Here is a 25,968-nt window from a genome sequence, read left to right as displayed (position 1 = left end):
ATTGCGGAAGTCCATCCTAAGTAAGAAAAGGACCAATATTTAGCTACTTCCGCACATGCAGTTGTAGTCGTGCAACAAAGTGCACCGCCCGCCAGCCCACGTGTTTCACCCTTTCACGGGGCATCTTCAGGAGTTATGTTACACCGATTAGTGCCAAACACAGAGACTCTGTGTTGAGTAATTTAGCGGTGGCGGTTGTGTGTCGCGTTGTTTGCCGCATACGCATTTATCAGCGGGCTGGCTGAATGGCTAAATATTGGTCCTTTTCTTACTTTGTATGAAATATTATAGAAAATTTATGTGGTGGAGTTAGAAGTGAGACGTATGGATTAGACCTCTGTATAGCCTGCCGAAGGGTTGGGAGCAGTCAATAGCGAACATCATCTCACTTCTGATACGGGCTTTTGAAGCAGCATTAGTCGGGTCATTTCTAATTTGTTTTAACAGGGAAAAGAGTCCAGTCGTCGAAACTCAATGCCAATACATTGCATACACTGTCTCTTACACAGACTGAAGGATTCGACACATACACGGTGAGCTCAAGGTATGTTTAGTAGTTACATCCTTTACATGTCATTTTGTGTTATTATTACTTAGGTTTAGTAATAAATAAAGAGTTTTCGTTGAAAAATGTTTGCTATATTTATATTATGGGAGATAGAATGTAATTTTGTTTTCTTAAGTTAAATTCACGCGACTACATTTACTAACAAGTATTTATTTCTAATCAACAATATATCCTTCGTTATCAACAAACTTTTACCATCTAGTATACAAATATTCAATGCCGGAGCGCTAGAAATCAATTAGTTTTTCTGTAAAATAGATAGAAACGACATCACTTTCCGGTCTCTCTTACAAATGGATCTGAAAAATGTACAAACAAAAGTAAGAATTATAGAAACGTATAAAAAAAGACAATAATAAATGAAGAAAAGAGAATGAAAAGAAATGAAAATGAAGAAATGAAGAGAGAGAGAAAAACAAGAGTAATATAAATGAGTGTACAAGTGAAACGTGATAGAAAGATGAGAAAGATCATAGTAATTTATTCCAGTGGAAGGTTAGGATATATGACGTAATTCAATCAGGTAAATATTTAAAACATTATAACAAAAGCAATTTAAAATAAACTCGGTGAATGTCGTTATTACTACTGCATTTTTTAGTTAATTTGCATATTCTTTATATTGAAGAATGAAAGCCAAATACAGATCTACGGTAAAAGTAAAGATTAGTTATTAGAGTAAGTTACAATCTGATATCTTTGTCAAAAGAATATCGAAATTCTTTGAAGCCTCGACTAGTAGTGTATTATTCAAGTTGCATACAATACAGTTACTATACAGGTTGATTGTTTATAGGTGTAAATACTTTAACAGGGTGAATGTATAGCACATTTTTCAGAAAAATTTCAAACCTTTACACCTGTATAAAGCCCTCTGTAAGGCATAGATCTGTAAAGATATTTATGGTGGGTATATAATATTAGCCACGCTACACAGCAAAGGTATAGGGGGATATACCATAATCGCCACGCTTGGCAGATGGGTTGGCGATTTTAGTGCAGTATTATGGTACAGAGAGGATGCTGCCTATCCTCTGGAGACTTGTTTGTGTGTGGCAATCTTACATTATTAATGCATAATGCGTGAATTATGTAAGATTGTGTCCCGGGAATCGAACTCACGACCTGCTATCATAAGTCTCAGGTTAACGCTAGGCTAACACTGTTCAATCCTGAAATATATCAAATCTTTTTTCTATTAAAATGCGACAGTTCAAGACAGACCTACAAGGACAGATAGTAAGCAATAATTAACTTTAATATGTAGTAATTCTAATTTTGAAAACGTTTTTTACGCATTGTGTTGTTTTTTTTTTCTAAAAGTATAGGTTTTCGACAATTGTGCCATACATTAAACGACAGTAAATAAGGTATACATTCGTCCCGTAAAGGTTCTATATCTTATAATAGAATAACTTGTATATAATACAGCGAATTTTTAATGCATATCACTTTGGCGGTTCTAAAATAAAACCAATTTTTTTTAAATATCGAATACTTTTATTTATTTTTAATTACAAAATAGAAAAGTTTAAGCGTGTAAGTGCACAGTTGGTTGCTATCCAAAATAATGTAAGGGTACTTGAGGTCTTTGTTTAATTTCTTCGATATTGATAGGTCTGAAAAGAAACGATATTGTTTAACTTAAATATTTATAAAACTTTCATTATTCTTATTAAAAGCTGTTATATTATACTAGTATTGTTATGTCGGTATGATTAAATAATATTGACATGAATAATAATTAAAATAACATTAATATTTTTAGGGATTATAGATTAAATGAATTAATGTATAAAGAACTCTTTCTGATTAGTTAAAACATATAATGAGTTAAATCAAAAACATGAGTGGTGAACATTTGATTTATCTAGCACATTGTAATCTTTCAAACTCGTGATTTTTCGAGGTTCTCTCCATTTGGTGACCACATGGCCCGCGGGGAGGATGGACTATTCATAGTCGAAAAAATTCATTGTCGTATTGTTAGTTTTTTTTTAATTCGAATATTGTATCGCTAGTGTTTTGTTGATAATATTTTTTTCATCTTTACTAAGCGCATACAGTTGGGTGAGGGTTGCCGCTATTTGATACGGATCTTTCTTCTCCCAGCTGTGAGACACGATAGAGTTTTACGATTATTTACAATTTTTCTTACGGATAAATGCAGCTAAAATTTATACATATCAACAATACAATTTAGTAGTTTTACTCATTTATATATTAATTGGTACATTATTTTATTCCAAGTCGCTGTCCAAGCACTGCAGACCGTTAAATGCCTTGAGGTTTAAGACAATGTGCCGGGCCAACTCTTGAAAAGATTCTGCCGTAGATTTTTTCCTGAAGAGGTCTGGTAAGTTGAACGGAGGTATATTAAGGTTTTCGCATAAGGTCGCGTGGTTATGTCTTTTGGATTCGAATTGGGAGCAGTATCTGAGTAAGCGGTCAAAAGTTTGTACTGTGGTCGTTTTGTTAGTTTTAGTTGATTTTAAGTAGTTAGGATCTGAGTAGCTTAATAATATAAATATTTAAATATTACGAAAAAATATAATTACCCTTCTAAATGATTTGTCCATGATATATGTCTATGTATCATGTCGAAACCGCGTTTCCTTGGTGATTCATCGCATATGGAATTTCGTCTACTAAAAAAATAATATGCAATTTGAAGTTATAATTTAGTTATCTATAGTTCATATCTTTGTGTTCAAAATTCTTTTGTGTTTGATTGTCTATTGCTATATATAGGTTTTACCCTATAGATTTACAACTTAATATAACGACTTTGGATCAATTTGTGTTCTTTGTCAAGTTGTTATAAAATGACCGAAATCTATGCTTATTTAAGAAGTTTTGTTAAGGAATTCTTCTTCTTCGGTTTAGCTAATAGATGCCCACTGCAAGAAAAGATTGCCACAATGACAGTTATAGCGCTGCCAGCATTCAGCGAATTACCGCAACCTGGAATATATCTTCATTCTATCTAGTATGGAGTCTACCCAGGCCCCGTCTACCGGACCGTGATCGCTATGGGAGTATCAAAATGCATAATATAATTAATGATCATTAAATCATCATCATCATGGGATCGGATCGAATCGTGAAGGTAGCGTACCTGGAAAAACCGAGGGGTCGAAGACCAGTGGGTAGACCCAGGTATCGCTGGATCGCGTTGAGGCAGACTTGCGCGAATTAAATGTCAGCCAATGGCAGACGATGGCGCAAGATAGAGGAAAGTGGAAGTCTCTCGCTTCGGAGGCCAAGACCCACTTTGGGTCACTGAGCTAGCGGAGTAGTAGTAGTAGTAAATCATCAGCAAATTAATATTACCTATTATTAGTTTGAAGTACGCAATTTATGAAATCTCTATTGCAGGCCGTGCTCGTAAATAAGTACGGTCCTTCGCATTGTGAGTTATTGTTTACACGGAACACAGACGCGACCCCGAGAAGCATATAATCCTTTCCAATAACACCTCCTATTGGCATGCCGTGGTCGTTCTAAAAACAAAACATATTAATACAAATAATTGCTTAAAATTATATTAGCGGCTAACTTGACTATGTTGTAGGTTTATCACGAGGGGTATGTACCAAAACCGTTGTTATGGGTCTAAATTTCTAATGGATTCAGGCTTTCAGATTACTTTGTGAAGTCCATCCTAAGTAAGAAAAGGACTAATATATAGCTACTTCCGCTATATAGCAGTAGTCGTGCCGCTGATAAATCCGAATGCGGCAAACAATGCGAATTACACAACTACCACCGTTAAATCACTCAATACGTGTTTCACTCCTCCACGGGGCATCCTCAGGAGTAATATTACACCGATTAGTGCCAACCAGTTTGACGCGATGTTCGGTTATTCTTGGTTATTTTTAACATTCTTTAAAAAACATTCACTATGTTTTACTCCTTCCGAATGCCCCCATAATCTTCTTACAGGTGAAATTCGTTCTAAATTGACCTTCATTCAATTTAATTCTAGATATGGTCATCAATCACGTATTGTCACAATTTCAGCCATAGGAAGTCCACAGCTGGACATAGGTACATCTCTTGGACTTCTAATAGGAGGTGGTCTGGATTCAACGTCTTCCGTTAAATTAGTACATAGGTGATGAACAATATGTTTTACTAATAAATACTTTTTCAAACGTTTTAATCAGGACAAATAGTACATACCTGGCATATTCCTTGTCTTCTAAATGATTTTCGAATCCTTCTTTTCTTCTTTATTCGGATTCGACATGCAGGTTTCTAAATAAAAGAAATATATTTATTTAACAAAAAAATTCTGATATAAAATATATATCAAACTAAGAATTGATCGGAATCGACTATTCGTACTAGATGGCGCTGACGGTGAGAGAGTAGTAGGCACCCTCTAGCAAGAAAGTTTTTATTGTTTTTTTAGATACTTTTTATTTATTTATTTATTTGTAGTATAAAATTAAAGTTACAGTTATAACAATATATGTGTACCAACGTGAGTACAGTTGCTTTTCTCATTAGGCATTGCCTGTACCGCAGGCGCAGTAGCTATGAGAGTCACAGATCAGATTGCACGGCAATATACAAAATAAGGTTATTAATACACTGGAACAGAGAGTAAGCTTAGGCTAAGCGTGTATTGAGTCCCAGCTTTACGTGAGGTCACTTCTCGTCTGGTGTATATGAGCGGCGGTCTCTCCATTTGGTGAACATTTAATGTAACAGCTCGAAATTCCCGAAGAAGCTCATAATTGATGTACGATTGATTAAAATTATTAATTATTGCGTTATTTAGACTATTCTAAGTTTATCTTTCTCTATCTAGAGCATGGTTGCACAGACTTATCAAGACTAGGGGCCACTCGGGCAAATTATGAACTGATGGCGGGCCGGCCGCCAGAAGTATAGGTAATTAATTTTTTTTGGTTTTATTCTGAATATTAAAAATTAAAACTCTAAATATTAAAATTAATAGAATTCAATATTTTTCGAATGTACGAGAGTTTTATTTTTGCTGTCAGCGGGCCACTAGTATTCAACCGGCGGGCCGCGGTCTGTGCATCCATGAACTAGAGAATCACGTAATTTAATAAACAATCCGTTTTACAGATGATATCGGTATTTTTAAAGTTTTATAGGTTATGTAGGTATACAGCTGCTTTGTGTATAGTTTAGATCGCTTATGTGTAAATTAGAGGCATTACTTATTACAATACTCAACTAGATAAACGAATAATGACAATTTTTATATTTATTTCACACTGTAATACTCCAAAAAAAATAAAATGTGAAAAAATTTCGACAGCAAACACGATGTTCACTCCACAACTGCGACATCGTGACTGAAAAATTTCACACGGTCGTTCCAATGCTATCACCCTCACCCCGCACCATTTATTACTTTTAGTAATATTTGTATTTAGAAATATAAATCTTACAAAAAATATCCTTTATAACAAAAAGTACTGACCGTAGATTAAATTTGGTACAATTAGAAGTTAATTTTATTACCACTATACCTTTAAATACTCTAGAAAATGGAACAAGAAGATAAACAGAAGAGATTAATAATTTACCTTTGAACATTTTTTGACACGCAATCTCATTTTAGATTTATTTTCTGTTTCATTTGTGCAAATCATATATTTCTTTATGATAGTCTGTAGCTCAGGGAAATCGGTGTACTGCTCGATGCATTTTGTTTTGTTAATAAGATGAGTCCACGCAGACAAAGCGTTGTGCTGGTTGTAGTCGGTTGCGTCTCCGGGCTAGAAAATAAATTAATTTTGTCGTTTGATTAGATTGATTTAGTATTATTTACACTTTTAGCGCAGACAGCCCAGCAGATTTGCCAGTAGAAATGGCGATGGGCATGCTATATGCGCATCGCGACTTCTACTATATCTATTATACTTCTACTATAGCCCCAGGGCTATGAAGTGCTGAAATGGAGACAAGGATATGACGGACAGACGACTTTATTAAAATCGCCTGACAAAGCTGAATGCAAACGATCCTAATGGAAATCTATATCTAACAGCGACTTGAATGGAGCACTAGCCTAGCGGTAGAGGCCTGGGAGATTCGATCGTAGATCGCGGATTCGTTTCTCGGGGTACAAACTTATTTAATTCCGATTACCATTGATCACAAACGAATTTTCAGAGGATGGGAAGCAACGTCCTCTGCGTACCATTAAACACAATCAACCCATACTTCTAACATCTCTTATTTATTTTATTCTGATTTGTAAAATATTTTTTTCATACGACAATTTTTTAAAAACGTGATATAATAAAGAAATATTTTACTATTATCACACTCACTTGTCTCCATATACTTTTATGGCCCCACCCGGCTATAGCGACGTCGAGTCCAGGCTTCTCTAAATCAGGATTTAAATTAACTTTAATGTAAAGTGGTGTATACGAACAAAATTTCGCATATTTCTCGGAGTTTACGTTTATTGAAGACTCTAGTTTTGCTATTCCAATATCTATTGCCGACCATTTTTCTATTCTGGTATGATCGAGTTCATATGCTAAAAAATTAAAATTTAGTATATAACTAATTCTTAACCAAATATGTATAAAATTCTCCAAAGTATACCATTTAGCTGGAGTAGAAATACAATAAAGATGGTAGGTGAAATAAGTAAACATTATAATATATATCGCAAAAGAGAATATAAAAAAACAAGACAAAAGATTAAAAAAAAAACTACTAATATCGTAACTGCACATGACTACGTTAAAAGTATATATAAACTTAACATAAGCCATATATTCATAATAAAATAATCAATTGACAAATTTTACTCTTGCAAGACAGAACGTTTAGTCTATTTTAATCACAGCTATATTACCATTGCTTAAAACTTTTCCAGTAATAAACATTCACAATTTTTTTTATACCCTATAGAAACAAGAGAAGTGATTTTTCATCACCACGTCAGCCGAGAGACACCGTGATGATCGATCTTCCGATGTCTGCGTGAAGCTTACATCTTGCGATCTTGATTATATCGTCTACTTAGATCCACGCCGCGTCTACCGGCTTGTGGTCGCAAGTCCAGAACCTTTCGGCCACATTTGCAGGGTGACTCTTCTTGTTAGTCGATAGATGCTCTCTGCAAGGCATAGGCCTTCTCCATAGATCACCTCGGTGATCGGTGTTGCGCTGCCCACATGTTGCAACTTCCCGCGAATTAGCTACATGGTCGCCCTTTCTAGAGGAGGTTCTACCTATGCCGCGTCTACCGGCTCCTGGTTGCAAGTCCAGAACCTTTCAGCCATATTTGCAGGGTGACTCTTCTTGTTAGTCGATAGATGCTCTCTGCAAGGCATAGGTCTCCGCCATAGATCACCTCGGTGATCGGTGTTGCGCTGTCCACATGTTGCGACTTCCCGCGAATTAGCTACATGGTCACCCCTCCTAGTGGGGGTTCTACCTATACCATGTCTACGGGCTCCTGGTCGTCATTGGAGAGTCTTCCTTTTAAAAGTTACATATCGTCGATTCACCGTGGTGTAATATCGGTCGACCTAGGCCTGGTAATTGTTACAAGTCGCCTATAGCTTTACGGTGGAATAACATACTTGGGTGTATACTCGATGGTTTTGTGACAAAAATATGAGCTGCGTCTCAACTGTGTGACTTTGATATAAAAACAGTGCTCTATATCAACAGTGTAAATATTTCTGAGAAACGAATTGGATCATAAAAAGACCGTGTCAAGAGAAATATTAAATCAAGATGTACTTATCTATACCCTTTCCCCAGCTTTTATTCGTTTAAATTGAAATGTATTAAGTTTAAAATCAATTTTTGACTTCACGTAATTATAAACCTGACAGTGATTAAAAAACTAATTTTTTGTTCTTTAAACAAGTTTTAATTAATTTTAAGTCCAGTGAAAGTTGTTCTAAACTTTTCGAAGTGAAAACATGAAATGAGTTATGCTAATAGGAATGAAGTCACTGAGTATTACGAATAATATTTGACCAACCTTTCGGTACACAAGTGTAAATGACTTTCTTTTTCATTTCCTTTGTACAAGGATCCTTATCTAGTTCCTCGGCAGGTACGTAAATTCTATATCCCATAATGGCGTATAGATACGGTACGTCTTCAATACAAGCAGCAGATGTTATAATGAATATTTCCGTTACAAGCGTCCCACCGCAAATCCAACCGCTATAACTTCGTGGAGACTTTTCAGATCTTACTAAGTATACCTGGAAATATATTTTGTTAACTCTACTATTAAATTAAATTGAAAACATTTATCTTCATTTTCACAAATGGGTTGTTTAAAATGTTGTCGTTTCGGGAAAGATATTTCTACAGTATACAATATTCAGTAAGAGTTAAAAATATTGTTCATTCATGAATCAATAATGTATTGTTTAATACTTTAATTATTTTAGCTCTGTTATCAGTATCATAGGATCCTGTGTGAAGGAACTAATAAAGCGTATAGTTATGACTAGAGAACGTAAAATTACGAAACTTATCAAAATTAAACTATTTAAACGGCTCAATTCTGATACGGGTCAAAAACGTGGACCTTAAAAAGATCGATCGAGATCGTCTAGATGTTTTCGAGATGTGGCGGAAGAAGCTGTCAATTCCGTGCTATTATCATCGAAGAGTTCCTTCTGCATGATCTCAAAACTAGACTTTCATACCTCACCTTTCTGCGATGTATTGGATTTGTTTATGAAGACGGCTAAAAACTCGTCTGAGATGTCTTAGACCCATTAGTTGACCGAATCAAATCCCTTTGTCACTTAACATCAATCTGCACGATGTCAAAGGTAGGAACAGATGGCGCAGCATAATGAAGATAAAGATTTCTCCGTAACCAGAGAGAATCACGACTTCCGAAGACAAGGACAACGACATGAGAAGGAAGAGTTATGAGAAAATTGAGATAATTGATAATAATATGAAAAACAAATTGAGCCTTATGTGTGAGACATTCTGTAACGTATAATATGAAAATGGATACGTAAAGACTACACGGATATATGAAAAGTTTAGTTTTAATACATTTTTAATTTCATAGTTATTTTTTTATAATTACATTAAAAGTTTATTATAATTTATTAGTTATTAATTTTATGTTTTTCTCTGCAAATAGCTCTAAAGATTTTACATCCACATACCATCACCTGTATAAAATGATCACACTGAAACTCTAATGGAATGCAAAAGTCCAATATTTTCTGGAAGTATATAGATTACGAGAGCAGATGGTTAAGAATTACATATTTTATATTTAGTAATTCGAAGTTTGAAATCAGTCTTCTTGTTGTTTTTAGTTAAAGTGTACCATAAATTAATTGACAACAAATTACCTATTTCTATACTCTTTTAAGACTTTTACTAGTATTACTAATAAATCTGTACACGTTCTTATAAAAATGCCAAAATTATAATTTTGGAGTGGATTTCTATCAATTCTACAAGTACATAGAAAACTGATATACTTTCAAAAGCAAGAGATGTAATTTTTATTGTTTGAAAAATAAATTAAAATTTATTTCACAAAGCGTGTTTATAAAGCTCCACAATTCGATTTAAGGTAATTAATTAATAAAGAAATATTACCAACGATTCTCCGCCATCTGACAGTGGGTGGCCTCCACTAATCTTTCTTGTTGAATCTGTATCTAAATATTAGACAAAAAAATATTGCAATATTTTTTTTCAAAACAGAATTCACAAAAAAATGTTAATTTTTCTTTTATATCTTACTGTTAAATGTATTGACTAAAAAAAATACGTATATTATTCGATAAACTTTCATACTGATATTTTTATACTAAACATTGTAATCGCTGATTGAATTTTAACTTCATGTCAGATGCTGATAACATTTTGCTTGTATGAACTTACGGAATAATCGTAAAATTATTACAATTTCTCGGATCATTTCACCAATGAATTAAAAAGTTAGGTTTATGTGTTTAATTATTTCATTTCTTTAAATTCTGATATTCAGTATATTATTTACACCAGTGTTCCTCAAACTTTTTTATGTCGTAGACCCCTTGCCACGTTTTTCCGTGTTGGGTAGAACCCCTACTTACCTGATATTGATTGCCTGTAAATTTTTAACTGTAGTGAAGTTTAGTGTTAAAAACTTAAAGTAAAAACACATGTTAATTTATACATTTATTAATTAAATTTACGTAACACTAAATACGTAACATTAAATAAACATTTTTTTTACTTCATAGGTACTTTTATAAATAATGTAAATGTTTTGATATTATAAGATAGTATGATGTAAGTAAATATGGTACTATCAGTGTAAGTGTTGAGATCCACAATCGTGGACTCCCATTTTCGTTTCGTGGACCCCCAAATTATTTTTCGCTGACGTAGACCCCTTGCAGGTTGTCATAGACCCCTAGGGGTCGATATAGACCACTTTGGGAATCACTGTTTTACACGATGGACGATTGTGATGACTTCTATAGGTTGTTTTACTTTCGTATTATGTTTGATCCAAACGTCGCTTCAATGTAATTATAAATGTAATCCCTAAAATCTCCAATGATACTCAAAATTTCCGAGCACAAGATAAGCGTAGATAAAGAATTATTTATTGACAGATCGTAAAACAAATTTTTAGACTAAGTTTGGAAGATTGGTATTGATTTTACTAGCTTTTGGTATATTTCAATAGAAGTTTTTGTGTTTACTGTGGTCTTATAAAAAATAAATCCCTGTGATTGATTATAGGTTATTTGCGTAAAAACTTTAAAATTTTGACTCTCTAGCTAATTTGTAAACAAAAATATTTAATGTTTCTACACGTATATTTAATTAACATGCATATAATGTTTAATTTGAAATATGAGATTAATTTATTTTTATTATTGGAATGCGACAGGCATGTAACGTCCGGAACTACGAATCTGCACTAATAGATATTAGTAAAAAATAATTAATTTAAATATTAAGAAATTCGAATTTTTTTTAACACTCTTCTAGTATATTATTAATATTTATTTATATTATTTTTGAAACTATTAATTTTTGGATATAATATATCATATATTAATTGACAGCTAAGGACCGATACATTCACCACTTCGACGTTTTTACAACTATGTTTAATCATTCCGTATTCAAATAACAATTCAAACCTTTAATATAATAAAAAATATAATGATGAAATATGATGAAAACTACATATTTACATAGCTGTGACGAAGTTCCAATGCAGGATTTTTGTAACCACTAACCATGATTTTTAACGCTAAATTAATTTTAAATAAAAAGTATTGAAAACAATAATAAGCAAAGCTTTAAATTTGTGGTTTCGCTATTTTACAATGCACTGCTTATTTGATATTCAATATAATATATTCTCAATACGTTGAATACGAAAAAAAAAACTTTTTTACTGTAGTTATCGCCCCAAGAGTGATTGTTAGGGAACGATATATCACGAGTTTTCGTTCCCACGGGTGACGTTAATTTTGCCTTTGAAAAACCTTTTTTATATTTCACTCCAATATTTTCAAGTGTAAAAGAATTAGGCATACATAATTGATTTTTTTATTCTTAAACAGTTTAGCGAAGAAGTTTTTTTTTATTTAACACGTACATTGCGTTAGGAGATCTGAAAGATCTCTTGACTTTTGTTTTATGCGGCGATCAAAATGGTGTCACACTCTGGAGCAGAACTCATGTTTAAAATTCCTATTGTTTAGTTGAATAAGATTTGATGGCATAATAAAATAATATTAGGAACATGTATATGCAAACGGGAAAATTTAGTTATGAGGAATTTTCTCGAAATAACAAGCTAGTAGTTCTTTGGAAAAATTGACAAAAATGCTTGGCCGGTATGTTCTTATCCTTTATCAACTTTAAAGTAATCTATTCAATCCGCTAACTCCCTCTTATCACAAAGCAAGATTTAAATTTTTTTCATGATACACATGAGAGGTTTGTGCGATCAAAGAATCTGAAATTAAAAATGTCGCCACATTCTGCGTTCACGGCCAAATCTTTTTCCACAAAGGTTGTTCAACTGTGCAATGCCTTACCGCTGAATATCAGACGTGCTAAGTTACTTCCTATTTTTAAGAAAATGATTATTTTTTATTTTTTTCTTCGTTTTTTCATTCTTTCTATGGTTAAAAAATATATGCTATGTACATATGTATATATATATACCTGTGTATATATATATATGTTTTGTCTATATGTACACGTGAATTACCCGTTATTTGACACTCTACTGTTTCCATAATATTTATAAGACCGTCCATTGTACTTTTATCTTTACTATTATGCCACTATGTATATATTTTCTAGCATATACAATAAAGAGAAATAAATATATTTTTGTTTTATTAATGAATTTAAACTGTTTCTTTGTCTTCGAGCACTTTTTAATGATTTGATGTAACACTTTTCATTTTATATGTTATTTGTTTATCCAGGTCAATTGTTCTTTTTCGGCTAAACCGGGCGGTGTCCTTTTGTACAGTAACGCATATCAAACAGTAGTACATTATTTGTAAAGAAAATATATTGTTTGATTACAACTTAACGTTTTTTGGATTGATGCTAAATATTCAGTGGTGTGGGACAAGTATTAGATTTAAAAATATCACCATGGTTCTTTTTTTATTGTTTCTTCATTACTTAAAGTAATATTTTTGTCGCCTTAAAAGAAAGTTTTATCATCTCGTCCGTTTACCTCAGAGCAGTGAGAATAGAGGCTAGTTAACGATTTATCTTGATAAGGCCAGCAGGTAGGTGATCATCCACGTGGTATTTTGCTGATTAAATTAATTTGCCGATATAAATTTTTATTGCATTTTAAAAAAAAAACTTTTTAATTTTTTAATAGGTATCTTAGATCTTAGTTAGACAGGACATATAAAATATTATTGATTGCCAAAAAACGATTAAATCATTGTTCAGTTTGACGGTTAGCAAGACATTTCGATTTTATTATTTATATATATAGATAGATGTCTATACTTTGACAATAAAATCGCAATTCTTAACCGCCGAGGATAAAACTGCGTTTAGTGACTACACAGCTATACTAGTATCAAAATGTAGTGTCAATATTATAATTATCATCGTTTCTGCCGTAGAAAGTGAATTGCTAGACTTAAATCTGCTCTGTATATTCCAATAGGACCGGTTAGAAGGGGCCTGCATCTGACGTCTTCCGACTACCTTAACAAGGTTGTCTTCTCAAGTTGTAGACGGACGTTGCGGTCTCCAATGCGTGGATTCTACTCCAGAGATGAGAAGACCACAGCTGTGTCTGTTCTGCGCGCTATGTGATGTGTCCACTGCTAGTATAATGTCTTCACGTCGTGTATTTATTTACTGTCTTTTGTTTATTTTTTATTTGAGTGACCAATGAATGTAGGCGTAGGCATGACCCACTTAGACGTCTCCTTGCGTTGTTTTAGTGGTTTTCAATTGATTAAAAAAATTTAGACATCTCTTGACTGTTTCGCGTAGCCCACACTGCTTTTTGTGTGTGTAATTTCATTAAATACATACATTGTAAGTTTTATACATACAAAAGCTATCGTTTGAAAATATACATTATTTTTATTGAATGCAGGTAGTATTATTCAACCCTTGAGTATAACTTTATAAAACCAAATTTTTAGTCTCTATATCTTATCACTCCAGAGAAACTGTGATGACTCAGCGGAAAAGTTTTAGTTCTAACTTCAAAACGAATTCGCAGAATAATGATCAATTCCAAATACAGTTCCAACGTTAGGAAAAACTTTTGAACGAATTGAATAAACTCACCGGAGTGTACCTACATCGACTTTAAATTAAAGGGAAGTTGAATTGTTGATCACATAGTGGAGTTCTTTTGGTACATTTCTTTCAGAATTTTCACAATGGCTCTCGAAGAAGACCAATTACGGGAAAGTTTCAACGGAAATTACTATAACCACTCACCTTGTTATTACACTGTGAAAATTGGCTAAAGATGTTCTTTAAGCCATCGTAATTATTGTGCAAAAAAGATAATGCGAAGTTTAATAAATTTAAATAATATGTTTCTCGAAATTCAGAATGTAAAAAAATAAAACTACGATACAACGTTTACCAAGGACTGTAAGGAGAACCATCAAATTGATTCTCGATCATGTTCATATAAAAACCAGGCTCTATTCTATCTACTACAACCAAATTCTGCGCTACTACAGCCACATAATTTGTAGGCAATTAGTCTTAATAAGCTGGTTGTTGTATGAAAGATAGAGAGGATGAGACCAAAACGACGATCACAAATCCGATGGGAGGACTTTGTGCGAGTGATGACGGGCCTTATATTAACGCAACTTAAAAAAGCAGGCACCGGATAAGATGACTTGTGGAAGTCTTGACCAAGAGGAAGAGAGCGATCTTCACTATCCAAGTATAAACATCAAGTAGTAAAAAATATTCCTGACGTTAATTTACATGACTGTCGAAAGAAAAATTGGAGTCGAACAGGTTGTCGAATGAATGTTGGTCGAAAAAGGATCTTGACTTTTTTTAACGCTTATTGGAACACACACCTGATGGAAAGCGACGATGTCGTCAAAAATGAAGCACGCAGATTGTACCTATTCACTATGAACTTGTAAAGGACTGGGTTGTAATTCGAGATAAATAAGAAAGCCGGCAGATCGTTCCATACTTGGGCTATGAAGGTAAACAACGTCAAGTTAAAACGCCTCCAACTATGTGAAAAGCTGCCTAGAGAAACAATTAAGGTTGTTTCTTGCTCGCACAATAATTTACATTCACACGACTACATTTATAACAAGTTTTTATTATTAATCAATAATATATTCACCTTAGTTATCAACAACCTTTTGCCATCTAGTATACAAATTTTCAATGCCGGAGCGGCGAACATTAATCGGTTGTTTTATTTTACAAAATGTGTTGATAGAAACGACATTACTTTCCTGTCCCCCTAATATATAAATATCACAAAGTTTTCCTTTTAATATCGAGTTCGGTTTTAATGTTATTATATTCAAAACATAAACTTCCCCGGAACTGATCAGTGAAAATTGAATTTAGGAACTCAGACAGGGATTAGTGACGTTTACCGGAGGATACGACTTTCGAAAACGTTCCCACAGAAACCAATCGTCGTTTAATTCGCAATGAAACAAGGATTACGCTCAAATAGATTACGCCTCCCGAGCGAATTAATCTTTAACCGAAGCCCGATGTCTGCCTGCCTGTCAACTTTGAGTAAGATATAACACTGTTTATCTTAACGTGTATTTTATATTACAATATATATTATATATTATATTACGTCCCTTAATATTATTACACACATTTTAAACATGGTTACTTCTTTTAATTGTACTAGGTGATTAATCATAGATGTAAAAGGGGTGGAGGCCTTAAAGGGGTGAAATTGTAGCTTATTTCTTACCAACAGTTATATGATACACTATATTAAAAAAATCCATGATTACAGAAATAATAAATTACCTAACTAAGACATAGTAAGAAAAAAGCGTTTTAAATATTCGGGTTAATATATACATATTCAATATCTGTTAATCCAAAAGCAGTCCCTTCTAAAAGTAATTGGTCTACTGCATTCCAATAGAAAAAAAAAAAATGTAGCACTGTGATCCAAAAGTAAGGCGCAATTGTCATTTAAAACTCCCGGGCATTAGAAAGGCAAGTACATTTTTTTTCATGTTGGTAGGACTGTCTATAATATTTGCCAAGTGTGTTAGTCAAAAAGTTTAATTATCTCGACATACGCGTGTTTTTGTAAAATGTTTCAGTTTCGTCAAACACGTTAAGATTTAAATGTTACCAAAATCGACATTTGGAAAAAAAGCGTCAAAAACTCGACTGTTATTGTTCCGCGACCACCGTATTCATCTGATTTGGCTCTGTGCAACTTCTGGCTATTTAGCCAACTCAACAGCCTAATGCGAGGACATCGTTTCGACATCATGGAGGAGATAAAAACCAAATCGAAGGTCTTAAAGGCTATTCTGGAAAAAGACTATTCCGACTGTATTGAGGACTGGAAAAAACGTTGGTAAAAGTTTGTTTTATCGATAACTTTGAATGGGATGAAATTGATTTAGAAGAATAAAAAAAAATAATTTACGTTTTGTAACATAAATTAGGCTTATTATTTTATCATAGTATTATTTCAGAGTGAACACTTGACACAGGTTGATGGGAAATTTATATAAAAGTTTCAAAGTATTTACACCTATTTCCAATCGCCTGTTAACAAATGCGCTATATATTCACATCTTAAAAGCTTTTCAACTACAACCAATGATCTTATATTAACTAGGAAGAGAAATATTTGAGCAAAGGTTACTGTTGCTTAGTGGCATACATAGATAGCAGAGCGGAGAAGACGCTTAACCCAGAACTTTTAACAGATAACAAATGTCGACGGAGCTTTTCCTAGAAGACTACATTTATAGTTACTTTGGCTTTATTTTGGTAAAAAAAATTAGGTGTTCAAGCATTAAGGGGTTGGAAAACCATAGTTCGCGAGTCATGTGATTCATAAAAAAATTGTTTAAATTATTTAAAAGTTAAATTAAATCTATTTTTGTAAATGTACTTGCCAAGGAAGTTTACATTTTTCACATTATGCGAGAGTTAAAATTTTTTTTTAGGCGGTCCTGTGGATATTTTTACATGAATACAATAAATTTTATTTTATGTACCATTGATAAACGTCAAACCTATTTAGTACTGACAGGCCAGAGCAGTTTTTCACAGCATGGAGTCCACGCTCTATGGGGGGGCTATTCAATAGCAAACTCGACACGACGTGAGGTTGGCTATATTCGAAAGTGGATGGGTGCTGTTAGCCGTTTTGGCTTTTACAGCTTCATCGGACTCAGGGCTCGCGGATCCGAAATCCGCGAGCAAATAAACTAAAAAAAAATCTACGTCAGATGCTTCACCTGACGTATTGTATTAACTAATTGTTACCTAGTCGATTTTCGGAGAAAGGTGTGATCCCTTCCTCCGAAGAGGTGAGGTTAACTCTCGCTTTTATATATATATATATATATATATATATATATATATATATATATATATATATGTTATATATATGTTACACAGGGGGGCATAAGAATTTTAGGAAAGCTAAGCTAAGTATGGCACATAAAATGTTTGAAAATACTGGGCTAGAAAATGTACTTATCTGTTTAAATATGCCTTATTGAATCGATTTCAATTTTGTGTCTCCATTATTTAAGTTCATGATTTACAAGTTTATTTTCCTTTGCAAGGATAGCAATTTCACACAGTTTTTGCAAAATTTTACTGCTGCATTTTTCGTCCAAGAAAATAATTTTTTTTCAACTATTGAAACGAATACATAAAACAATTTTAGGAAACGTACGTAAATATTAAATAAAAGGTATCCACAAACATGATACAAAATCGATGACTCTACTAAAAAATAGCCACGATACGTACACAAAGCAAATTGATCAATTTTAGATATCAATTGAATTGTCGGATTAACTTTCGTATTGAGAAAATACTGTCGTCATTTGGTTACTCCGAAAGTTTTGCAAAAAAAAAAAATAATCATGAATCTACGTCGATAAAATTTTCGTATAATGAAAGTGTTTTTTACTATCCTTCTTGAAATCTCTATTTTATCATCAGCCTTAGGGCGCCCAATCCTGACATATAGCTACCCCTATAGTTATTAAACCAATAAGAAGTGGCATTGAACTAGTTTAAGAAAATAGTGTAAGAGTACAATTGTAAAAATAAAGAAAAGACATAAACATAACCAAAATGTAAATTAGCATAGCTGTAATATTAAGAACTGAGGTGAAGGATGAGAGAAGACGGAAGAAAGGAATGTAATAAATGATAAAGAGTGGAAGACATTGTGATGTGTGGCAGTAGAGAGAATGAATGATAATGTGACGTATGATAGAAGAAATAAATTAAGAGTGTGAATAACTTATTGTAAATATTAAAAAACTTAACCTTACCAATGTTAGGGGAACACGTGAGGCCTCCAATAAAAGGAGGCCAAAAAAAATAAGAAGTGGCCTGCATTCAGTGTCGTTCGCCAACCTAAACAACGTCTGTCCACCTTGTGGGTGTACATTCATGCGCTTTTCATTTGTCTTATATGGACATACGGATAAGTTAAATTTAATTCATTTTGTTATATCCTTATGCAAGTACTCATTTTCATGCGCCTTTGAATCGTCGATTATTTTAATATTATAAGTGGTAAGCTGTCACACTAGTAAGCTGAACGTTGATCTATTGAGAAGAGCCGACCAGAAACTCCATAGTTTCTCTTTTAAATAAAATTTTACAATTTTCCATGTGTACGTTATAATATCAATCACATGAGTCAACAAACAAATTTTTACACATTTCGATTAACAAATAACTCTTGAATGCAACTTAATAACATACTTATAATTTAAGATTTAAAATTAAGAAAAGGGTGGTCCAAGATATGTTGTGGAACTTACTAAGAATCTAGTTCACGGACCCTTCCGCTCCGTGAACTCAGTACCGATAAAGCTGTAAAAGCCTTAGGGCTAACAGCATTAACATCTTCAGAAACAATAGATAAAACTTACTTTATAATATATGCGTACACGCAGACCCATGAAGGATTTTTTAACTTTTATAAGACTCTAGGCGTTAAGAGTTTATTTTTATTTATTTGTATTAATCATTTCTATCACTATTTTTCATATAATAGTCGCCTAAACCTAATTTGTAAAAACCTAAACCAATTGGTGATGTAAGTATAAGTAACATTCCCCAAATTTGAGGAATAAAGAAAGGAATGATCATCCTTTGACTGCTCTTTATGTACAATATGTGCTATAAGTGAGAACTAGAATGAAATAAAATCAGAAAATCAGATACAGAGTTATATTTACTTAAAGAGGATTATATAGTTTTAAGTGCTTCACAACTTCAACGCGCCCGAGTTATCAAGATTTTTATATATCGCATCGGAAAAACTTTAGACTCATTCTTTTTTCCTTAACTTAAATAGACAAGGGGACACTGTTTATCTTTAGAAGATGAGTTATCTGCTTAAAGATGGCTGTTAAGGAAATATCCAAAAATATTTAATAAAAAATTAGAATCTACCATGGCGTGCACACTGTTTCATTAAAAAAAATTCTCTTTAATCTACAGACTTCTTTGCTATGTAGACCTTTAGATTTTAGAAGATGGATTCCTCATCCAGAAATTCAGTATGTAAATTTGATCAAAAACGGAGTAATAACAAGAATAAAGTTACAATTCAAAACAATGAGAAAACATATATGTAAATGTTTATGTGTGAGAGAGAGTAATCATTTACTCTATTGCATGCACACATACATTCTCACGTGTACAGTGTGAGGTTGCTTGTTAGTGTTACATATGTGAAAATTAATATTTAAACAAATAAAAACATATATAAGTTATAGCTTGAGATGTACCGTGTACCGCCAAATTGTAAAATATTTTACTGTATTACAGTTTTTATTTCTTATCACATTGATTTCCACATATGGAATACTAACATACAATGTTACTGAGTATATGCAACACTGTTATAAAAGACTATTTATAAAGATAAGACAATGAATAAGTTTATATAAATTACACCTCTCCAAGCCTGTGACGACTACCGTGGATATAGCTTTAAGAGGCATATTTAACGAAGTTAAGAAGCAATCTTGTTAGTCTTCCTCTCCAATTCCGCTCGTGACGCTTTGCATACCTTGTTAGCATCAAAGGATATTGCCGCATTAAGGGCAATTCGTCATCGAATTTTGCGGAATTGAATTATGAGACAATAAAAAATACAATATGTATGTAAATCAACTTACGAGTGTGTTTTACTTAGAAAGTATTTGTATGTAAATTTTTACGTATACTACACTGATCAGTTATAATTTTTTTTGCAAATTAGACAAGTATTTAAAGGTTAAAAATGTATTTGTTCCAAAATTAAATTTCGCTTTTCGCCTATTTTTTTATGAGCATTATGAAATAATTATGTACTTTTGGATTAATAATTTGATACGTTATTAAAAAAATTATGATCGATTCAACAAAATGGTCGAATTACTTTCGTAAAGACATAGATAGCGGAAATAGTCCATTATGTCGTATGTCCGGTGGGTATTCCAAAATTTATTGACACAACTGTGAAAACGAAGAACTTACAGTGTTGTTATTGTTTAACAACTGAATTTTACTGGTTCTCTAAAATTAAAAACTAGCTAAAGAAGATAATGTTATTATAGCTGGAAAATACGTTTACTGCATTTGAAAAGATCGATAAAGAAGTATTTTTTGCAAACTAGAACATGGGTTTTAAAATTTAGTTTCATTAACATCTTTATTTCGCATGACCTCCAATGTTGTACATAGGCCTCCTATATAGATTTTCAATAGGATCGTTTGTAAGCGGCCTTTATTATCTTTAGGAAGTCATATGAAACTTTACGTCGTTGCGCCTTTATATAGATTTATTTAAATAATGAAATCTTTTTTAAAACTGTGTTCCAAGTGATTTTAAGATTAAAAGTATACTGTCTTTCTTAATTTAATTTTTTATGTAACTGCTCTCTTTTTAGACCTTTTGAGGCCATTTACGGCATCACCACGACGTCTTTTTCTACCAATAGGTACATACACTATGTTTTGGAATAGTTAGTAGGAACAGCTTCAATTCAAAGTGCGCCATTACAAATTAAATAATTGAAGTTATGAAACGTACCTTTATTTTCATTGACATTTCAAAGGACCTCCACTGCTTGACATAAGCCTTTTCCCATAAATTTCAAGTAAGACCAGTAGAAAGTGGCCTGCATCAAGCGTCTACAATGACCTCAACAAGGTCGTCCTTCCATCTTGTAGGCTTTCATCCTAAGCTACGCTTGCCGATTCACAATTTTAAGATTAGCGGTCAATCTTTTCAAAGAAATATTTCTTTAGTTAGCACAGGCATTTCGCTGCATGATCGAGGAATCTGAGGAAGTTATACCGCGCCTTTCATAAACCCCTTAGCGTGGCCTTCATGACGGATTCGGGGTGATCCGCCACAAGTAAGGAGAAGGGGCACTAAGATCCTATGGTAGTAAGCGAAAGCGTTACCGTAGTTTTAACAAAAGGCGTTCAAGAAGACCGTGGGGTTTTATCTAGTCGGAGTCTGGCATAACCCTTTGGTTGCTTCAGCAGCGGAGTGGTATCTCTTGCAGGATTTACCCACGTGAAATAAAGGCGTTTCACTGCACAGGATTCTATTGTAATAATTTTATAAAAGTTTTTTTTTCTTAAATGAGAACATCACTCGACCCCGTCACCCTTTTGTGAAAACTTCCGGTAAAAGGATTGAGAGTGTTGGGGTTGAAACAGTGTTTTGATTATTGAGTTGGGAGCTCGGTCACTCGTTCGATAACTAACAAAGCGATAAGTTGTCTAGTGGAAACGCTAGTTGGCCTATAAGAGTATTAAAAGTGCAATAAAAGTATTTACTGTGCTGTGAATAGGAATTTTCCTGATGCCATATTTAAAAAAACTTTTGACAGTTCTCTAATCGATAAATGACAAATCTCACGAATAAAAAAATAGTTATAATCTTCGGATCTGTAAAAAAATTGTGCCATGAAAAGCAATGAGATACCCACGCCCGTTTCCTTAAATTTACTTTCATTCACTAAGATAAGAGAAGATCCCACTGAATTAGGGTAAAGTTGTTACTGATAATTGGACCCAATCTCCGAAACCGTAATCAAACATTTCTGCATTATACCATTTCTCAAGAAGATTTTTGATAAGAACTTAATATTTTTTCGATCAAACATATCTATATTTGCTAAATTTTATTTTTAAATTTAGCTTATTTCATGCAATATGTCTATATAAAGTTTTCTTACTCGTGACATTGCAATTATCTGGTTTTGTACTTATTTAAACCTAAATTTACATTTAAAGACAGTTTAAAAGATTTTTCGCGAAATAATCTCCGGTCCTATTATAGTCAAAAAGGACCATATAGTTTAACGCGCAATAAACCTAATTAACATTTACGTTACAATTGTCAATGCATAAATTTCACTTTATTTTTTATTTTGTTTTATGTGTTCTATTATATTTACTTTTAATTGATCATATTATATGATTAAATTTTAATATAATTAGCTAAATTACTCAAAAACCACTGGTTTATTCCTAAAACATTAAAATAAATGAAAAATATTTTTTTTAATAATTAGTATTTTATTTAGATATAACCAGAAATTGGATGATATATTTATAATATCACTTTTTTATCACCGAAAATTGAAATGAAAGACGGACTTTCATCCGTTCATAATCAGTATATGTAAGAAGTAGGTGATGTAAATAGCTGGTTCAAGGTCTCCTTCTATATATACCGTGTCTTCGAGAGTAGATTGATATGATTGTTAATTCATCATCACACATAGCTTTTTTCATAGATTTCCAATATGACCCATAGGAAGCGACAAGCGTCTTTCTATGACCTTACAAGGTCATTTCTTCACCTTGTGACTGGACATCCTATGCTGTGTTTACACGTGGTCTTCACCTTCACTCCAGAAACCATTATTATGTTATATGTTATTAGTTCTACTAACCAATTCTGCTTAACTACTTATTTATAAATTTGTCTTTTTTATTGTAAATCAACTCAAAGAAAAAGAATAATTGGGATATATGTGCATCTCAAAGTACAATAAGGCACCTGAATGCCATTTAACATTAAACAAAATATACGCGGTATAATAATATACTGTTTTTGCAAGTAATGACCTAATTGTTACGTCCCGTATCAACGTTCGCACACTTCTTTTCATTAGTCTTTGTCATTGTGCGGAAAGTATCTTCATGATATCATCGGGATATAATTAAGGTAATGACATTAAATGATTACAATCATCGTTTCATTTATCTTTTGACGGGGAATCCCAAAGGTTTTTTTTATCATAATGTTATTTTTTTGTGCCATTTTAATAATTCAGTGTTGTAATTTCCATTTTCCATCCCACGACTAATGCTACATAGCGGAAGTAGCTATATATTAGTCCTTTTCTTACTTCCACCACATATATATAACATATACGTTATATATATTTCTGTACATGTATATATAGATGTATATTTATATATGTATACACACATATATATATATATATATATATATATATATATATATATATATTACATAACATTATCTTAAACAGACGAGATGAAGCTTAAGATATATTTCATATTTAACTTAATATAACATTTTAAATCTCTGTATCATTCTCGTACTTTTCAGTAGATTGAAGCCCATTATAAGGTACAGGACTCCCCCAAAGGTCGCCACGATGACCGGTCTTGCGCTGCTCGCATCCAGCGACTACCCGCGATCTTAACCACGACAGTCTTTCTAGTGAGAGGGTGTATTCACGCCGTATCATAATGTTATATATATTTATTAGTCACATTATATATGTCGGCGTAACCGTGTTGTAATACTTTTTTTCTGTTAAAAATACTTGTTAAGGGATGAATATTCCAGTGTCTTGTTGGTGGGTATAAAAAACGATCAGCTGGCGGCATGAAGAGAGAGAGCGTTGTATATTAAACCGCCGGATCTCTCAAGATATTGTTACACTGTTAGGTCAAATATAGGAAGATTCTCGAAAATTGTGTTCTATTAGAAGAATACTATCTTTCACTTATCAATCGAATACTGAAGGGTGAGCAAAATTATTGACGAGTTGTTACATAAGAATCTTCTAAAAATATATCTACAATTCACGCACAATACTTACTTGACCATTGCAAGATAAATATTAAAAACCCACCAGATCTAAAAATTCATCGAGATCTCTTTTTTACGCATAATTCGTTAATTTTAAAAATAATTGTATTTAAAAGTGGAAATCTGCCACCAGACACGCCGTATATTAATTATTAAAATTAGAGAAACACAAATTTGACGTAACGTTTTAAAAAATACCAAGCCTATTTCTCTCGCATATACAAATTATTTTTTCATAAAATATAGTTGTATTTAATAGCCCGTATTCTATTGAAATATACTTGTGTAGCAAAGCGACTAACTGCAAATAGAACATTTTTTTAACTGCGACATATTTTGTATCAAAGCGCACACATTTTGTTCATTTTGAAACATCGAACGGTAAATATTTAGATATACCGTTCGACGTACCTTAGTAAACACTTGTATCATCCTGTAGTAATTCAAGCCCCTAGTGGAAAGTCACTTTAACAATTAAAAGTTGCACACGTTTTTAAAGAAAAAAAAATGCTATACAACATTAAAATTACGAATGTGGTTTTGTGTAACAAGATTATAATATAAATAAAGCTTTTATTAACAATGTAAACATTTTAAAATATTTCTACATATGAATTACTTAAAGTTAACAATAATCAATTTATTTAGACGTCGATTTCTTTAATATCTTATTTTTCATTTAATGAAATCAGGCGTTATCTTGCGGAAGTCCATCCTAAGCAAGAAAAGGACTAATATTTAGCCACTTCCGCACATACAGTGGCCGTCGTGCAACAAAGTGCACCGCCCGCCAGCCCGCTGATAAATGCGTATGCGGCAAACAATGCGAATCACACAACCGCCACCGCCATATCACTCAACACGTGTTTCACCCCTCCACGGGGCAATTTCAGGAGTTATGTTACACCGATTAGTGCTAAACACAGAGTCCAGTTCTGTTCTGTTTCTGTTTTTTTCAATTTAGGCCTTCCCAAAAGTTCTTCATAATAATCTGTCTCCTGCTTTTTTATTGCTTACTTGTCCGCCTTTGACCACCAATTCGCTCACTAGAAAACGACAGTAGTTGAAGATGAAATGAAGCGTGCAGTCTCAGTGAGTATCTGTCCACTCAGACTTTGAAGAGGCCTGGGTCATATTTCTCAAGGAATAAGGAAGCCCGCAGATTGTTCCATACTCGGGCCATGCGGGTTAAAAACGTAGAATCTTAACGCTTAGCACTCGTTCAAGGGAAATCCACCGTAGCTACTTATTCTGTAGAGAAACTGCTACTCTCATCTTTGTTTTTCCTGCTATTATTTTAAAGTCATCCTTCCACCTAAGGCGCTGTCTATCTTGTTTTCTCTTATTATAACTAGAGCACAATTCTGTTTCTTTTTTAGCCCATTTTTCTGCTGTACTTCTAATTAGATATCCCGTCAATTTTCATTTGAGTTGTTCGATTCGGTGCTTTGGATTAAAAATATTGGTTCGTTTTCTATTGCTGTTATAAATTTATGTTTTAGTTTCATATTCAGTATACTTTGTGAGAGTTATTCTTAGTGAAGTA

The 25,968-nt window shown here is 33.0% G+C and overlaps 1 long non-coding RNA gene across 1 annotated transcript; it reads right to left on the bottom strand.

Moving 5' to 3' along the window:
• Positions 1-2,102: 2,102 nt before the first annotated feature.
• Positions 2,103-4,067, bottom strand: LOC137925798 (uncharacterized). The gene is made up of 3 exons (XR_011107684.1): positions 3,902-4,067; positions 3,127-3,216; positions 2,103-2,187 (listed from the first exon to the last, which is right to left on the bottom strand). It is a non-coding gene; the product is annotated as an uncharacterized lncRNA (long non-coding RNA).
• Positions 4,068-25,968: the final 21,901 nt, after the last annotated feature.

Source organism: Battus philenor, unplaced genomic scaffold (assembly GCF_028537555.1).
Source record: "Battus philenor isolate CCGP_79_NKW_IND1 unplaced genomic scaffold, ilBatPhil1.0.hap1 SCAF_28, whole genome shotgun sequence".
NCBI classification, from domain to species: Eukaryota; Metazoa; Arthropoda; class Insecta; order Lepidoptera; family Papilionidae; genus Battus; species Battus philenor.
The sequence above is the reverse complement of the archived record's forward strand: the minus strand, read 5'-3'. Positions and strand labels throughout refer to the sequence as shown.